Source organism: Podarcis melisellensis, assembly GCF_964234715.1.
Source record: "Podarcis melisellensis genome assembly, chromosome: 6".
NCBI classification, from domain to species: Eukaryota; Metazoa; Chordata; class Lepidosauria; order Squamata; family Lacertidae; genus Podarcis; species Podarcis melisellensis.
In genome coordinates this window covers 32551373-32565890 of record NC_138538.1, presented here as the reverse complement: position 1 = coordinate 32565890, position 14518 = coordinate 32551373, and the positions used below count along the sequence as shown (strand labels likewise).

General features: G+C 45.1%; 1 protein-coding gene across 3 annotated transcripts in view; it reads right to left on the bottom strand.

Annotated features, from left to right (window-relative positions):
* The window catches only part of SYT2 (synaptotagmin 2), a 143393-nt gene extending 130179 nt beyond the window's left edge, over positions 1-13214 (bottom strand). For 2 of the 3 annotated variants that reach the window (XM_081914438.1, XM_081914440.1), the window contains exon 1: positions 13013-13214. The gene's annotated coding sequence lies outside the window, so the exon portion shown is untranslated. The remainder of the gene's footprint in view (positions 1-13012) is intronic. The other variant, XM_081914441.1, reaches the window with a different exon arrangement.
* Positions 13215-14518: the final 1304 nt, after the last annotated feature.

The following is a 14518-nucleotide window of genomic DNA, read 5'->3' as shown; positions in this document are numbered from 1 at the left end:
TAATAATAATAATAATAATTTATAATTTATTATTTATTATTTATACCCCGCCCATCTGGCTGGGCCTCCCCAGCCACTCTGGGCGGCTTCCATAAAAACCAAAAATACAGTAAAATATCACACGTTAAAAACTTCCCTGAACAGGGCTGCCTTAAGATGTCTTCTGAATGTCAGGTAGTTGTTTATCGCTTTGACATCTGCTGGAAGGGCATTCCACAGGCCAGGCGCCACTACCGAGAAGGCCCTCTGCCTGGTTCCCTGTAGCTTTGCTTCTCACAATGAGGGAACCGCCAGAAGGCCCTCGGCGCTGGACCTCAGCGTCCGGGCAGAATGATGGGGGTGGAGACGCTCCTTCAGGTATACTGGACCGAGGCCGTTTAGGGCTTTAAAGGTCAGCACCAACACTTTGAATTGTGCTCGGAAACATACTGGGAGCCAATGTAGGTCTTTCAAGACCGGTGTTATATGGTCTCGGCGGCCGCTCCCAGTCACCAGTCTAGCTGCCGCATTCTGGATTAGTTGTAGTTTCCGAGTCACCTTCAAAGGTAGCCCCACGTAGAGTGCATTGCAGTAGTCCAAGCGGGAGATAACCAGAGCATGCACCACTCTGGCGAGACAGTCCGCAGGCAGATAGTGTCTCAGCCTACGTACCAGATGGAGCTGGTACACAGCTGCCCTGGACACAGATTTGACCTGTGCCTCCATGGACAGCTGTGAGTCCAAAATGACTCCCAGGCTGCACACCTGGTCCTTCAGGGGTTAGGCTGAGAGATAATGATTAGTCCAAATTACCAAATGAGATTCATATCTTAAAAGAAATTTGGAACTCAAGTTCAAATACTCTAGCCTAGGGGTGGGGAACCTGAGATCCAAGGGCTGGGTGTGGCCCTTCATGCTCTTGATCAGGCCCTTGTGGTTCTCTCTATTCCTCACCTCCTTCCTAGCCACCCCCACTCTCCCCAGGATGAGGGATAGAGTGGTACATCTGCAGAAACTAGCCTACTGTACAAAGGTTGACAGTCCACCCATTGCTCCACTCACTTTTCCCTCTGACAAACTTCTGGCATTCGGAAAGCTGTCCAGAAGGGAATTTGGACCTCAGGCTGAAAAAGCTTTCCCACCCTGCACTAACTGCTACACTGCACCAGAACTGGCCACAAGCCAACACAGATCCAGTGGCCTCAGGTGTGTTTAATTCTGCACTGGATTTTGGCCAGTAATTTGGATAGGGTCACTCTTGTAGCTTCATGAATATAGAGGACTGAATGTTTTAACTGAATATCGGGCTGCCATCTCTTAGTGGGTAGTTAAAAATCAAGCAGATCTTTTGCCAATTTTGTATTTATTTTGATGGCTAAATTTACCCCAACAAAGCATGCTAGTAATACAACCAGTTTCAAAATAGAATATGGAGGGGAGAGGGGGAGAAACCTTCTCTATCTGCTGGGGAGGTTCATACTGAACATTTCTTCCATAGAGACATACGAGTTGAGCTCCCTCTAATCCTTGTAGCTTAGCTCACCGCTCTGTCAATTCCACAGGGTCTCATTCCTTGACTGCATCGTCCTGTCACTTTCTAAACATCCCCAAACTATTGTTGCAAGGAGTCATCATCTTTGAACTGCTCCCCTGTACCTCCCAACTAAGACAATGGGAGCAGGCAGATTCAAATTTGTGCCAGCGTAGCACTAAACAGCACAAACGAACAGGGAGGATTCAGTCTGGCATGGCGTGTACTGCAGCATCCATTGCAGCAAAAGGCTTATTATGGCTGAGTAATGTCAGGCAGTACGTTCCAAGAGTGATTTAAATACAAAGAACATGTCGTTTACTCTCTCCAGGCCACCACTCATAGAAAGGGCCACATCCTTCTTTGATTTGCTCATGCAGGTGGATTTTCAACGATTCACATAAAAAAGAAGGGCAGGATCGAACCCTAAATTTTTTGGTGTAGGCAGGGCCAGGCTGCAGGGCTGGATCAGAGAGGGGAAAGATATGCCTACATAATTAGGCCACACAAGAGCAGATGAGGAACTGTAGGGAGGAGAGCAGAGAACTGCAAGTGTAAAATTGCAAGTGTAAAATTGTCGGTGGCTCTTGACACATTCCCTTCATTTGATCTTCCTTTCGGCTCTTAGTTTGAAAGTTGTTCACATAAGCATTGCAGTAAGCTGACTGAAGCACATCATGGTACATTTCCCTCTTGGAGTGGGGAGAATTAAGGGCAAGTCTTCAAGCCACTCAGGCAAGACCAGGGAAATTGCTTTGGGAACAAGCCCAGACTAAGTCTTTTGCACACTGCAGCCTTAACGTGTTGCGGTGAAAATTGGCTTAGAACATAAGAGAGTCCTGCTGAATCAGGCCAGCAGCAAATCTAGTCCAGCATCCTGTTCTCACAGGGGCTGATTGGATGCCTATGGGAAGCCCACAAGCCAAACCAGAGCTCAGCGGTACTCTCCCTATTTGTGGCTTCCAGCAACTGGTATTCCGAAGCATCAGGTGATGTTGGAGGTGGGACTCTTCTCTATTCCCCATCATGCAAGCAGGAGTTGATCAGCCTGGAATCGTCCAGAGGTTGTTAGGACTACAACTCCCATAGTAAGATGTCTGAGAGATGGTCAACCTAAACAGTGACCTGTATCTTTGGCTCCACCCACCCAGGCAATGGGTGGTAGTCAGCTAAGTCTCACTCTCCTATTGAGTGTTTAGGCTCCATCTATACTAGACATTTAAAGCACTGTTATAACCACTTTAAATTGGTTCCCCTCAAATAAGTCTGAGAGCTGTCATTTGTTAAGAGTGCTGAGAATTTTTAGGTGACTCCTATTGCCCCTGCAGAGCAACGGTTACCAGAGTGGCTGAACAATTAAAAACAGCAGCAACAGCAATAATAATAACAACAAGGATTTATTTTTGTACCTTGCCCATCTCACTGGGTTGCCCCAGCCACTCTGGGCAGCTTCCAACAGGGTTTACAAAAACACAACAACAGAACATCACATATCCCTCTTCCCAGGGAACTCTGGGAATTATAGCTCTGAGAGGGGAATAGGGGTATCGTACAACTCTCAGCACCCTTAGCAAACTACAGTTCCCAGAATTATTTGGGGGAAGTTATGACTGTTTAAAGGTATGGTGTAGGCAGGGTCTTAGTCATGGTCATTAATTTCAGTAGGTCTACTCTGTGTAAGACTTTGTTGATTACTACTCAACCTGTTCCTTCTTGATTTGTTTGTGGGAAGGTTATCCAACATCAGTTGCTGAGAACTCATCCTGATTTATTTGCACGGAGGTTGTGTTATATTCTATCAAGCACACTTCCCCATGCATTTTGCCATCATCCTCCTTAAGTCTTTTTTTTGGGGGGGGGGAGCATATTTGTTGTCCAAATCCACTTTAATTTGGCAACCTGAACTTGCTGTATGCAATGAAACCCTGCTGCAAAAAAGCAACAGTCTGGAAGAGACCTCAGGTTTGAGTATCCTGTTAGCACTTTACATGAATTTTGCAATTTCCATCCGACTGCCCTGTGGCTTCTGTGGTGCTGTATCTTTCCTGTCTAATTAATTGCTCAACACATACCTCAGCATTTCCATCCTTTGAAAGAATGGATGAGCTCTCAGAGTGAAATCTGTTTCTCTGTTACTCTAGCAGTATCCAATGAAGTTTGGGCCATTCTAAGCCAAGACTGGGTTTGGGCATCTATTCTCTCTCTCAGACTGCTCCTAGGGCAGGAGCTGGGAAATTTAAGAAACCATGGAAAAACCTTCCTGGATCATTCCTTTGCGACTAACATGTACCTGAGTGCAATGGTGGTCAATCATCTACCTACCAACACAAACTCCAGAACTCTTTGCAATCACTTGAAAACAAAAATTATTGGAAACATGGAGGTTTTGGAGAGCCTGCTGAGAATAACACTGGATATTTTTTTGGTGAAACTGTCCTGTTAGCACAAGGACTTTCACCTATAGAATGGAATTTCCTCTCTCCCGCCTCTCTCCTGTGCTCCCATACACCACCTATCTGTTCTGGAGGTTTGGGGAAACCCTCAGAAGAGATTGGGGGAGGGGGAGGGGAAGACCTGCTGCGAAAACAGAAATCCTTGTACTAATCATAGAACCATAGAGTTGGAAGGGACCCTGTAGATCATCTAGTCCAACCCCCTGCAATGAAGAAATATGCTAGGATGACTTTGTTGGATACAACCCTATTGGAGGAGACTATGCTGGAAGGGATCTTTAAAATGTCTATATGCCATGCTATTTCTTATTTCCTTCACAGGAAATGGAGTTTACTTTAAAGCTGCTATACTGTGCCTTGATTCTCCCCTCCATCTACACACATTAACTGCTCACACTAACTGCTATGGGTTGCAAATTCAGAAGGGATTCACAGGAATCATGCAGGGACTGACCCCCATATCTAGTCCAATATAATAAAGGGAACCTTTTTGTAAGCTCGGGAATGAAAATGTCTCCATTAGCTAGAGAGGGTTCCCGCAGCTAATCCTAAGTCTTTTATGTTCTTGGCCTGGGTAAGGCGGAAAACACTGTTTTCTCCCATTTCTGAGACAATAGTTCCTCTCTAATCAAGCCCCCCCCCCTCCTATTTCTAAAAATGAGCTGAGTTCATTTCTTGTGAACCCTAGAGCTCCAAGGCATTATGGGAATAGAAGCTATGGACAAGAAACTTACAAAAAGGCACTCCTATAACAATCATATGCAATCATGTATATAGTACATGGAAAATAAAGCTATACCTGTCTATTTTTTGCTCTCTGGAAGATGGGGAATCTTTACTGGCTGCGTTGGGTTTGCAATGCTGAGTCATGATAGAATGAATAGAGGATTTGCCAAGTTGTCTGGCAGTTCAAAAACATTGGATTTAGGCCAGCTGGCCCTTAATATGCAAAGTCACTTGTTGGTAGGCTGAAGGGAAGGCTACTTCAGCTCCCAGAAGTTGCAGGAAACAAAGTCTTCTAAAGTGGATGCTGAAATACAGGTACACTGGTGATCCTTGCTATGGGCAGTCTAGATTATCTGCTGAGATTGAATTAATGAATTGGTAATTGTGCCAGCTTTAGTTTATCCGATAGCTGAGGACGTTTGATGTTATCAAAATCCCATTATAAATGAAAGAAGCCATGAAGAGAAATTAGCCACTGCAACTCAGACATGGCACTTAGTCACAGTGATAACTCAGTGATGAGGACTAATAAGCAAATGGCATTTGGAGAGCAAGTCTCATGCAAGGGCTGAGAGAGTGAGCTGTCTGAGCTGCAAGTTCCTGGTTCCAAGCTCACCTCAGCTAGGAATTCACTAAAGGATCTTTGCCAAAGCACAGTCAAGGAGGATGTTTCCAAAAACAGGCGTATGGCATAAACTATCCATAAGAGAATGAGTAGAAAGGTTTATTAGTGATCATAAAACAAGTCTTATTCTGACCCTCCACCCCACCATTGACAATGAGCGCATTCTCATACTGGCCTGTTTGAAAACGCTGCTGTTAGAATTGCTGAGGTAATATATGCCACACACTTTAAGCACTCAGAATGTATTTATTTATATTGGGTTGTTTCCAATGTACTGCTAAGTAACATGTTCCTTCAGTGTTTCTGTTTGCAATGGAATTCCCCCTCTCTTTCCCCTCCACAAGTCTCCTAAACCTGTTATAGGCATTTTCCCCAACACTCTGGAAGCAGATTGGGGGAGGGCACACAGGTACACACAGGAAAAGGAAAGGAAAGAATTTCTGTTGCACAAGTGGAAAACCTTGCACTGGCAGAATGCACCGTTTGGATATTGCTCATGACCATTTTACCCTACTGTTTAGGGGGAGAGAAAAACGTTTTCCAGAATGGTTTAACAAAACCCAATAGTAAGGCAGTCCCTGACTTTAGGCTTACCATCAGATAAAATAAGAATAATTTAAAACTGCACCAAGTAAATGTTAAGCAATACGATTACTTTGAGAAGCACAGTATGTAGAATAGCTTTCAGCAACCTGGCGCCCTCCAGATATTCCGCATTACAGGCAGCTCCCATCAGCCCAAGCCAATGAAACATTCACTATGTGAGCAAACCATCCATTCAAGTTCCTTCTCTGTTTAGGTAAATTCCTTTTGTTTATTTCGTACTGACATTTGGCTACTTTTCTCCATCTGTCTGTTGTTTCTAAAACCATCACTTGTTTCCAGCATTGATTGTTTGGGGAGGGAACGTGCTTGAATTTCCAGTTTCCTCTTCCATGGCTAGTACTGGGAACTACAGTTACAAGGGAATTTTACAATGAGGTGCATCCAGCACACATGAACCAACATTATGAGCCACAAGAAAAAGAACTCACAGGAAAAGTATTTTTTTCCCTTTCTCCCAAGAGTTCTCAAGAGAAAGCTTATAATTTCTGAGCCAGTTCTGAATCAAACTGATGGGAGTTCATCCATCACTAGTACTAGTAATTATGTTCATGATATATTGTGGTAACCTTGTAATGAGAGGATGCAAAGCAAGAGGATGAACGTGCTCTGCTTGGCTGACATAGGAGGATTCTGGTGAAGCTCCTTTGGAGCATGATGCTCTTCCATCACAGCCACAACACACAACAACTGTGGGATTGTGAGACCGCTAGACACCTCCAGATTCTCCACTTTAGCTTCACCCTACTTAAATGTTGATACAGGCAACCTGGAAGCTTTGTTCCTGGACGACACCACAGGTGCTTAGAGCACTGTTCAAGATGGAAGGAAGATAAAATACCTACAAGAGAAGAATGGCTGATAAAGATGATGGACTATGCCAAAATGGCAAAAAATGACCAGGAAGAGCAGAGATTAAGAGGACATTAAATATAATAAAGAATGGGGGGGGGAGTTACTTCAAAGAACACTGTAAACAATTAAAAACATTAGCAGGATTTAAAAAAACACACTTGCAATGTAACGAGAACTATGGTGAGAACTGAGTTTTAAGAAAACATGGAGAACATTATATGATGCAGTTGGAAAAGAATAACTATGGAAACTGTGGAGGGATGGAGGGAAGTCCAGGGATTCAGAGAATCTTATATGTATAAGAATATGACTTATTTGTGACGTTCATTGTTAAACTTAAAAATGAATAAAAATATTTTTAAATAGTTCAAGATGATCCGTCCGTGAGTGAGTATTAGACAAAAGGATTTCGAGGAAGACCATTTGCATTCACTATCGGTTAGAAGATGAAGGCAACAGGAGCTTCCCTTTCTAGCTGTCCCATGTTTGTTTGTTTTTCTTTTTTACTGTGTGACCTTGGGAAAGTGACACTCTATACCTTAGTCATTTCCAACTGTAAAAACAAGTGCTTGAGAATGTGGAGATAAAATGCATGACATACAGTCATTGCAAAACACTACTAGTTCTTATTGCAGTACGAAGACTGCAGAGATCTCAGCAAATGATGTAAACTGGTGAGACATGATGCAGCAGATGGCAGCTGACCCCCTGCCATACACACCATTTCTGGTGCGGCAGGGAGAGGGGAATCTGCAGCAAGAAAGGAAGAAACAACATCCTGTCTATCCACCCAAAGAGATCATTTGCTTTGGGAACAAAATAGGTGCATATGTCTAATAAAACACTGTTTAACAGGCTCCAGGAGACCCACACATATTGTTGCTGTTGGCATCCATCTGTCTCTAACCTTTGGAATATACTCAGACCACCATGGGGAAATAATGTGGCTCTTAGGAAGTTTTTGCAAGCAGGCACAGCTATGTAGCCATGAGTGATGCTGTTAGGAAGTGTTGGGCAGTGGTGGCAGGATTTGTGGAATGTAGGAGGAAAGATATAGGTCTCCAGAATTCTAGGTCTCCCAAGATGAATGCAGGTACCTGGATCATACAGGTACCAACTGTGCAAAAGGAGGAGGCACTCAGTCATCATACAAAGCTATGTGCTGAACCTTACTATTAGGACAAAATGCCCTTGCGCCAAAACACCAAGCAGAAGAAAGCCATCAGCTACATACAGGCTAAGGTTTGTAGCAGCAAGTATACCAGAACATAAGAATCACAATCAATGGTTCAGCCAGGATTTATTATTCAATCAACATACAGAGCAAAAGGCAGGTTAAAGGAAACTATATAATACACAGAATCAAAAACCATTCTAATTATTAAGTATTAAAAGTCTAGTATTGATAAGAGCAAGGAGTGCTCTGCTGGTTTAGACAAAGGCATCGATTTGTGAAGCATCTTTAACATCAAAAGGGGCCAGCTAAATATCTCCAGGAAATTCACAAGGATAGTGCAAAGGCAACAGCCCTCCATGGTTGTGTAACCACAGCTTCTGGTATTGGGAGATACACTGCCCAGATCATTAGTAGAAGTTTATAATGAGCTGCTAAATTGTAGTTCAGATTCTTCCACTACCATGAATGGTTGTTGTTGTTGAATACTTGAAAGCTCATCTCCATATTGTTCACTACATGACCTTAAATAGTTGGGTCTTGCTGCTTGGTAAAAGCCGTTGAGTCCCATTCACACTTCAGCAACATGCCAGAATGTTGTCACATGTGTCAAAGTCCTTCTTCCCATTTTCTCTGAAAGGGATGAGTGAGTTAATGACTTTGAGTTGACAGATGCCTGATAGTGAGCCAAAGAAAAGAAACTGTGCTTCTCCTGCAGCACTAAGACCTGACCTTTTGGTATAAAACTCTGTGTGTTTTAATTTGTTGGAAGCCACCCGGAGTAGCTGGGGTAACCCAGCATATAAATAAATCATCATCATCATCATCATGGCCACAATCAAAAAGTTCACTCCATTCAGTTATGGCCAAGGTACATGGTATTACAAAGAGAGGCCTCCATCAGAACCATCTCTTCCTCCCCAGTCTACTTATTCCAGTTCTTGCCTGGGGCCTGCTCACTAAATAGAAGTTGCTCAGTGTTGTCTGCCTTAGCCTGGAGTATTAGCATATGCTGATCCTTTTCTCCTGCTGCTAATTGCCTGGCCACACAGACATATTTCAAGAACGTGCAGTTGTGGTCTGCAGAGAATGAATGCTTTTCCTCATTCCATGCAGACATTCATCATCACCCCCCCTACCCCGTGGCATGACACTATCATGTATGCCAAGCAGCCAGGTTTCCCCATACTCCCTTCTCTTGACCATTGGAGTCAGCCTGCTGAAGCCAGAGCAAGTTGGGAGAAGGGGTCAGCAGATATCAAAAGGAAATGCCTTTTTAGACAGCTTTGGGGAAATGACCATTGACTCCCACGCTTCATTTCCCCCATTTGCTCTTGCAATATAGCAGTAGCTGTATTTCAAAAGGCTCTGGGATTCTAAAGTGAGTCACTCACACTGCCAGGTGATCTATGTCTGCTACCAACAGGATGGTGATAAAGACATTGTAAACGCTGATTTACTCAGCCAGCTGAACACTGATGGGGAATAGATCCAGGCTGCAAAGGAAGCTTGGAGCACCTTCTGGCCTCCATGCTTGATACACTGCTGTGGAAGAAATACCAGGGTGGAAATGACTAACACAAAACACTGGAAGAAAGTAGTTCAGAATAGCCACAGAGACAGATGTTATTGGATTTCATCTTTAGAGTTAATTTCTTTGCCCTGTTCAAAAATGAACAGTTTCCAGAATGCCACAGTGCAGGCAACCACTTACAACAGCACGGCATCCTCAAAAACCACATTGGACGGAATGGCTTTTATGCATAGGGAACATATAACATGAATGTACTTTCAACCTGGATGTTTACCAGGATCCCCGGCATTACAAGCAAGTTATAACTGAACGAGGGTACCTGCAGTAGAAAGGGATGGTGTATAAATCAGGATGACTCAGTCTTCTTGATGTCTATGCTACCTCTGCCATGCCAGCTAGCTTCAGAGAACATTGTGGCTTGAAAAGACTTTCACACAACAGTTGTCCATTTTAGTGATTTTTCATCTGAACTTTATGCCATAGGATCTTCTATAGGGGCAGTTAAACTGCAGCATTCATTGATGCTCCCCTGACAGTTACATTCTCATTAAATGCTTTTGCATTCAGTGATCTCCAACAGTGGGATCCTCCAATGAGTTCCATTCTCAAATCCACACCAAATATCACATAACACACCCATAAACACATACCCCTTAGCATCCAGCCTTTCCGTGTCCATTAAAAACCTGTAATCACAACAGGACATGGAAAATCCTGGATATCCTGGCACACACTAGCTTGCATTCGAAGCTTCATTTTTACAGCCACCCATGTACATTTACTGAGATCAACAAAAATATAGAAAAGCACACAAAAAGATCCCTAACGCAAGGAAAGACATACTCCTCATCCTGTGTCTGAACTACATACAGCGTACACATTCATGCCTCTAGGTCAGCATTGAATATTAGGGCATTCACATTCCTATGTCACCACCCCACCCATGCAATATCAATAGCTGCGGAGCTTACACTCTAAAAAAGTGCTTCACACATGACAGTTTGCTGATCCGTGTTCTCACGGCAAAATCAAAGCACACTTCAGTCGTGATAGATTTATTCCATCACCACCCACACAGAGAGATGCTCTCTATCTAGGGGGAAATCTCATGTATGATGAAGCAGTCCAGAGGGAGCAATCTACAGAGGCAATGGATAGATGCAGCAGCTGCACCAAAGCCTTTTGGGTACCTCTCCACAAAGTCCTTTCTTTCCTGCTTTATGTAAAATTGCTGTGGGATTATCTGGTGCTAGAAAAACCCGATCATTTTACAAGGAGCCTCCCAGCATTATAGCATCCAAGAAGGGCACACAGAACTATTGCCGACCCATTATAGCTAGCACTGATGTATAGCAGTGGAAGAAGACTCATACTGACCCAATGGCAGCATCAGAAAAGTTAACCCAGGAGCACTGCAAGAATCTAATGCTGCTCAGACCTGCACTCTTAAGAGTGCAAAGTAGCCTTGACACCCGTATAACAAGGCCATCTAGGTCTGGAGTAAATGACAGCCAACTGGTTCAGGCTGTGCGTGTGTTCCAAAAGGAGACTGCAGCAAGAAGGGTGAGCAAGGCCTTATCAGGAACAGACGGAGCTAATGACTCAGGAGCTGGAAAATCGTTATCTCCCATCTCATCTTGTAAGCACTCCAGAGCTATAATAGACTGGGAGCTTGGAAAGTGACTTGCCCTGTGCCAGCCAGCCAAGAATCAGCAGACTCATCCCCAGAGCTCTCATCCTGCAGTACCCCTCAGAGAGTCAGCCAATAGTTACATTTCCTTTCCCCCCCAACCCCAACCCCCCGAATATATAAACTGTCTGAAATCCCCAAGCTCCCCCTATCCCTTATTCACAGAGCTCATTGCACTAAAATATAGAGGCAGTTCACACTTACTGAGTTTCTCTGGGCAATCATATGCACAGGTAAATGGCTGGGTGGAGAAAGGTTTGTGTCAACTGGGCAGTGCATGGAGTGAGCTGGCAGCTCTCTCCATGATTGCTCATGACCTCTCCTTGGCAATTGCACTCACGGAGTTAGGTGTGGGCTCACCATAGATTCCACCCACTACATGCTAACCTCTCTGCACATGGCTGTGTACCTGTGCACACAATCACATATTACTAACAGCAAGTTCCACCCATGTAGAAAGGCCACTTTAATTTGCATGCCCCAGAATGCCACACACAGCAGTTCCTTCTTTTCCTTGCAGGTTCTCTCTTTCCCTCTCAATTCCTCTTTCTCACACCTGACCCTATTGGTCACTGTTTAGACATTGATGCATCTGCCTTTTGGTGCAGTGGATTGTTCTGTTCCCAGTTTGTTTTTCCCTTTTGGGAACCATCTTACCCTGCTGAGCAGGAGCAGAGAGAGCTGAGTCAGCACCTCTTCTAAGCAATGTCAGGGAGAGTGATTCCCTGCCTCAACCATTGCGGACAGGCACAGATTTGAAATACAAAAGCTCCGTATCCCAATAGACTGACTTCTTGCAATGAATCACAATGCAATGAATATAACCCACTCCAAAGGTGAGTTCTTGTTATGCTTTAAACCTCGTATTCATTAGATCTGACATCTGGTTTTTGAATTCTGAAACCCTTCCGTTCCTGCATCAGGAAAGTTAGCGATGCACTCTCTCCGGGGAACCCAGCTCTGTATTCAGCACATTGCACCAGTATCTGAGTGCACTAGTGGGATCTACATATGATGTGCTGCAGATCAGGTGCATATAAACCTATTGTGCACATACCATCCAATCCACAGCATTTTTAGATTGCAGCATGTCCTGAAACAGAACGTGTTGTACAGTATATCTGTACATGTGTGTGCATATGCTAATTGCTCCACTTTGGTGTCTCTGCTTGCGTGACCCTCTTCCTCTGCATCTGTCTGGACTATAACCTTGAAGGCGAGGGGGGGGGCATGAACACGAGGTTATGGTATCTTGAGACTCTTCCCTGGGATCATTAGGAGCAAACACGGATGGGGTCTTTTTTGTTGTTGCTTTTTGCTTAGATGCTTATATTCTAAGGCACAGCCCGCTTTCTTCCTTTCTTTCTTTTTTGCTCCAATCAGAAGTAAACCACCGGCCACTTTTATCATGGATCTACATAGTACTGTACCCTGAAAGGGAAGATGCCTTGCGCCAAACCGCCGCCAAATCACGGGGAGCTGTCCGTTCAGCACTCCTGGCCAAACAAGATCTGGTTGACCGTCCGGTCAGCACCACGGCCAGCGAATTCTCTGCCCAACTGCAGAAAGCTGACGAGGAGATCCCCACTAGCTTCTCTAAATAACTCCACATGCTGCAGTAAACTTAAAAGCGAGGGGAGGCGTTTTGTGGCGTTAATCTTGTTTCTCTCCCCACCCTTGCGCTCGCCAAACCTTTTTGTCCCAGAGCCCCGCTACTACTTACGGAACGATCAATCACCAGAAGAGGCGGGAGGAAAGGGGAAGGTCTGGTTTCTGATGCACCCCGAAGTACATCCTCGGACACAGATGCAAGCAAAGAACAAGAAGGAAAGTGAAACTTACTCGTTCGCCGGTGCGGAGACACACAGATACACACCAGCGTCCGCACACGCACACACGGGCAGAAGACTTCGAGCCGGCAGGTCAGTCCCTCAAAATGCTGCAGTTGCTTTTCCCACCCGCCCCTCCAGGGCTCCCGTACGTCGCCGTGTTCTGCGGAGCTCCAACCTCATTGGCGGAGAGGCGGCTCAATAGAATAAAGATCCTGCATTAATTGTGAAGGGGCTCTCTCTCGCCTCCGCCTCCGCCTCTGTGGTGCAGTTCATTATCCAACCCCGGAGGGTGGTTTTAGCCCCTCCCCTCTATCCCAACTCCTTTCCAAGCGCCCGCAGTGAGACTTGCTGAGCTTTGCAGTCTGAAGCAGGCGAGGAGGAGACCGGTACGCCTGCTTGATCAATGGGGGCGGCGCGGGGGGAGCCTGCTGAGTCAGCTGCGGTGGCAGCGAGTTGGGGGGCATGGGTGGAGAGGAAAGGGTGTGTGTGTGTGTGTGTGTGTGTGAGAGAGAGAGAGAGAGAGAGAGAGAGAGAGAGAGAGAGAGAGAGAGAGAGAGAGAGAGAGAGAGAGAGAGAGAGAGAGGTGCTTCCTAGCAGGAAGCCGTTACATCAATACCCCAAAAAGGGCAAATAGGATTTCAGTGATCATGCATTGATATGCTACGGGTCTTCATACTACACAGGCAGCAGGAGGAAACGTTCTGTGCACTCCCAGCTGTAAATAAAGGGGAAGGAAACTTAACAAGGATTTCACCGGAGCTCCATTCAAGGTCAGACTAGGAGACAGCAATTATTAATAGGCCCATCATATTTCACTGTGAAATAGTCCATCATATTGCACCTAGGCAGAACACGCAGCACTTCTTTCGGCACAAGCGCCCAGAGTACAACCGTCGGTAAATCTTCAGCTGAGAGCAGACCGTGAGAATCCGTAGCTTTCCTCTCCCCCAGCATCTGTAGATGCCTCACTGCATTGTGTGGAGAAAGAGGAGGGACAACGGTTCCAAACTTTTTTCCTTCCAAAGATTAGACATCCACATAGGTCGATGCAAGGGACTGGGGGGGAAAGAGAGAGAATGTGCCATCCTACTGGCAGCCAGGAATCAACGCTGCCCACCCTTATACCATAACAGCCATGAACCAACCCTTTCCCCACTTACCTAAGTGCAGTGACTGAAACCTCAGCCACTTTGTACAAAACACTTGTTCCTTTGAGCTACTACTCGCTGCTAGGGATGGAAACTTCACTTTCTCATTTTGCTGTGTTTCAATGAAGCTTTCCCATTCCATCCCTCATACTGACATGCCAAAACAAGGGGATCAAGGAACGCAAAGGAAAAGAAGGGCAGTCTACCCTACGTCTGCCATGAGAAACCACCAGAGGAATTTACCTGAACACATTTCTCTTGTTTCACATTACCGTTCTCAGTAATATGGACCTGTTCAATGACCTGATCTGCTCAGCCTGAAAAGCACTCCTCCTAAAGGGAAACCACACAGATCGAGATTCCAGCTT